General features: G+C 36.3%; 1 non-coding gene across 1 annotated transcript; it reads right to left on the reverse strand.

The window, feature by feature from the left end:
* Nucleotides 1–236: 236 nt before the first annotated feature.
* On the reverse strand, nucleotides 237–343 carry LOC127902921 (small nucleolar RNA R71). Its single transcript, XR_008055558.1, has one exon. It is a non-coding gene; the product is annotated as a small nucleolar RNA R71 (small nucleolar RNA).
* Between the last annotated feature and the right edge of the window lie 4,234 nt (nucleotides 344–4,577).

The following is a 4,577-nucleotide window of genomic DNA, read 5'->3' on the forward strand; positions in this document are numbered from 1 at the left end:
ATTTCAGATGCTGCAAACAGTGGGTCAATTTAATGGACTGCCATCTGAAGATCCCCATCTCTATCTTAAGTTGTTTTTAGAGGTGAGTAACGCTTTTAAAATTGATAGAGCATTACATGATGCTTTGAGATTGAGTAAGAGCATGGTTGAATTCTTTACCATCTGATTCCAACACTACATGGAATGACTTGGCTGACAAATTCTTGATGAAATATTTTCCACCAACCAAGAATGCAAAATTGCGGAATGAGATCACCTTTTTTCATCAACTTGAAGCTGAGAGCTTGTATGGGGCTTGGGAAAGATTTAAGGAGTTGCTCAAAAGATGTCCTCATCATGGCATTCCCTATTCCATACAGCTAGAAACCTTCTACAATTGGTTGAATCCAAGCACTAGATTGATGGCCAATTCTTCAGCAAATGGAGTTCTATTATCTAAATCATACACTGAAGCCTATGAAATTTTAAAGAGAATTGCTAACAACAACTATCAGTGGCCATCAACCAGACAAACTACAGCAAGAGGAGCAGCAGGGGTACATAACGTAGATGCAATTACAACATTATCAGCCCAAGTAACATCATTGACCAACATGGTGAAAGCCATCACCACTGCTCCTGCAGCAATAAAGCTAGTTGCTGAATTATCTTGTGTGTATTGTGGAGAGGAGTATGTATTTGACAACTTCTCAGGAAATCTAGCATCAATAAATGATGTGGGCCACTTCAACCAAAGACCCAGAACAATCCATCTTCCAATACTTACAACCCTGGATGGAGACAGCACCTGAATTTTTCATGGAGTTATCAGAACCAGACTGTTGTAGCACCCAATGAACATAATAGACCTACTTAACCACCTAGATTTTATCAGCAAAATCAAGGGTAAAGAAGCATCAACAATGATCAACTCAGCTCCCTTGAAGCTTTAATTAAGGATTAGATTGTGAAGAATGAAGCGGTTGTCCAAAGTCATGCAGCATCTTTGAGAAACCTATAAAATCAAATTAAACATCTTGCTACAGCATTAAGCAACAGACCTCAGGGCAGTTTACCCAGCAATACAGAAGACCCAAGAAGAGAAGGGAAAGAGCACTGCAAAGTGATTAACTTAATATCTGACAAGGATGTTCATAGAACAGTTGGTGTACCAAAAAAAAGAGTTGAGTCCACTTCAACCTAGAGAAAAACTCAAATTCAAGAAGAGTCACAATCCTCCACTTCACAACACACTGGCACGAGCAGCCAAGGTACAACATCTGCCGAAAATGATGATCTAACAGCTGTAGATAACAAGGCTGCAACACCAACCCAGAACATAGCAAAAGAGAAGCAGTCTGCACAACTTACTGTAGCATAACAGTTTAGGCATCCACCAACCTTTCCTCAAAGGTTCCAAAGACAACAACAAGACAAGCAGTTCAGCAAAATCTTGGGAGTGCTGAAACAGCTACATATCAATATCCCTTTTGTGGAAACTTTAGAGCAAATGCCGAGTTATGCGAAATTTTTGAAAGATATTTTGATAAAAAAAAAAAGAAGACTTGGAGAATTTGAAACAATTTCTCTAACACAAGAGTGCAACCGAATGTTTCAGAGTAAGATACCGCAGAAGATGAATGATCGAGGAAGCTTCATAATCTCATGCTCCATAGGCACTAAATACAGTGGTAAAGTACTTTCTGATCTGGAGGCTAGCATCAATCTTATGCCTTTATCAGTGTTTAAGCAATTCGGAGTTGGTGAGGGTCGACCAACAACAGTGACTTTACAACTTGCTGACAGATCTTATGCTTATCCAGAAGAGAAGATTAAAGATGTGTTGGTGAAGGTGGATAAATTTATTTTTCCGGTGGATTTCATTGTACTAGACTTTGATGCAGACAAAGAAGTGCCAATTATTCTAGGAAAACCCTTCTTAGCCACGGGAAAGACTCTAATTGACGTGCAGAAAGGAGAGTTGACTATGCGGGTGAATGATCAGCAAGTTACATTCAATGTACTGGATACTATTAAGAGTCTCGATGAGGTTAAAGACTATAATTTTATCAATGTTGTGGACTTTGTTGTAGCAGAGAGATTACACAGTTGTTGCAATAAGAAAGAAATCAATGCTATAACATTTAAAGAACTTGATGATGAAGATCGTGGAGCAACTAAAATAGCATGGTTATCAGAGAAGCAACCCTTCAAACTTGACAAGCAAATCCAGCAAAGGGAATTCACTCTAGGACAACAAGAATTCCAGGTTAATGGGCCGAGAATGAAGGGAAGTTGTTTTAAGTTTTTAAGGCATTGAATTTAGTTTTCAAATTATTTAATTTTTCTTTTTGTTATTTTAAGTGTGCATCTAATTTTTATGTCTTTGCGTTAAATTGAAGCAAGTAAAAAAAAAAATTGGCCAAAGTCTGTGTAATGTTGTAACACCTCTGAAATTTGAACAAAGTGGTGCACACACACTTTGGACAGAATGAGGCCTAAGTCTAAAACTTGAACTGCTACAGCAATTTTGTATGACTAAAAGTGTGATCTGAGGGTTGAAGAATCCTTGCAAATTTGATGACAGAGCTAAGTTAATTGTTGCATGATTGTGTGATTGAAGTATTAGTGTTGTTGTCATTACTTGAGGACTTTTTAACTTCAATCAATACTACTTAGACAGTAAATGATGTGTTTTCATTGCATTTTTGTATATTTTGCATAATCATTCATTTTAGTTTATTCCTCATAAATTTTGTTTGATTTAGAATAAATTGTGTGCTTAAATCATATACATAATTGAAGGTGACCGGAAGCTCAAATTTCAAGGAAGGAATGCTAATGCAATAGACTTGCAAAAGATGGAAAAGAACTTGCCTACAGAAGAATTGAAACAAATCTGGAATAGTGCAATTGTTGTAGTCGTTGTTGCAGCAATCATTGTTGTAACAACCATTGCCATTGTTGTAGCAATCCTGGAACAATGAGAGAGAAAATTTTACAGAATATTACGATCTGCAATTTTCTAATCTGGAAGACACGCGACCTAGGCTTCCGTTTACCCTAATTTTCAATTATAAAAGGAGCACACATTTTTTACTGTTGGAGTAATTTTTCATGATGGCGTCAGCAGATCAGAGTTATAGATAAAGAAGGATTATGGAATCCCTAAATACCTGTGACAAATATCCTGTCCTTTTATAAATTGGATGTGTTTTAAACTTCAATTATTATTTCTAATTTATCACACTAACCACCTTCCTTTTTCTATCTTATCACCTCCTATAAATTAGGGATTTACTGTAGTGTCTTTTCCAACTCCAAGTCAGCAAAACCAGCTGCCACACTAGGTTCACCCAAAGAACACTTACGAAGTGTATCTAAGAAGAAGTGAACAGTTTCTAGCAACTATTGCAGTAAAAGATCCAACACTAGGGGAGTATCTCATGCCGGCTCGTTTTTATTTTCTCTAACATTTTCAACTTTTCTTTTATTTATTTGTTTTTTACTGATCAAGTTGCATTTCTTGCTTGTTAATGCATGCATGTTCATTTTGTTTTTAATTTGTGTGCTTGTGAGGACACAACACCTCTCAAGTTTGGGGGGGTTGTGTTATTATGTATTGTGTTTGTGAGTGCATGTGTTTATGCTTGTGTTGTGTGTTGTGTGAAGCTCTGTTATCTAATATTTGTGTATGGATTTGAAAACCTAATTAATATAAATTGAGTGTTGTTCAATATTTATGAGAATGCTAAGTAGGGATAGTTTATAGATGAGGTTGAAATTCTGTCAAAACACTTAAACTTTGATTAAGTTTCTTGAGTATGTTATAGCAAAGCCAGGAAAACAAAATAGTAGAAAATATCTCAAGTTTTGGGGAAACTTTTTGTTGAATTGTGCCTGTTATGAAATAAATTATACTCTAATGGTTTAAGTTGTTGAGTAACCAGGGTTGAGTATGCACCCAATCTGCAGACTTGAGTCCAAAGGCAACAAGAGTTATGAGCAATGCTGCAGCAATTATATATAAAAAAAAGCAAAAAAAAATGGTGATGAAAGAATGAAAAATAAGGGGGTCCACTGAGTAACGTGGTCTGTTCATGAGCCCTATGTTCAGCCTTCAGTCAAAGGCGTCCAAAGGTAAGACCTACATATAGCATCCTGGATTTGTTGCTGCAGCAACTCTGACATGTACTTTGAGTGAGTAATTGGGTGTCGTCATTACAAGTAATAGGCATTCACATGAAAGCTCAATGTTGCGTTGAAAGGTTCAACTAAAAAAAACAAAAAAAATTATTTTTGTTGTAGCACAGTTTCAGTTTATTTATGAATTCTGCTCCCCTTATATGTGAATATATTTTTGTTCTACCTCTGAATTATATGCAATGTCTGTGTAATGTTGTAACACCTCTGGAATTTGGTCAAAGTGGCGCGCACACACTTTGGACAGAATGAGGCCTAAGTCTAAAACTTGAACTGCTACAGCAATTTTGTATGACTAAAAGTGTGATCTGAGGGTTGAAGAATCCTTATAAATTTGATGACAGAGCTAAGTTAATTGCTGCATGATTATGTGATTGAAGTATTAGTGTTGTTGT

The sequence above is a fragment of the Citrus sinensis genome, chromosome 5 (genome assembly GCF_022201045.2).
Source record: "Citrus sinensis cultivar Valencia sweet orange chromosome 5, DVS_A1.0, whole genome shotgun sequence".
Taxonomy (NCBI): domain Eukaryota; kingdom Viridiplantae; phylum Streptophyta; class Magnoliopsida; order Sapindales; family Rutaceae; genus Citrus; species Citrus sinensis.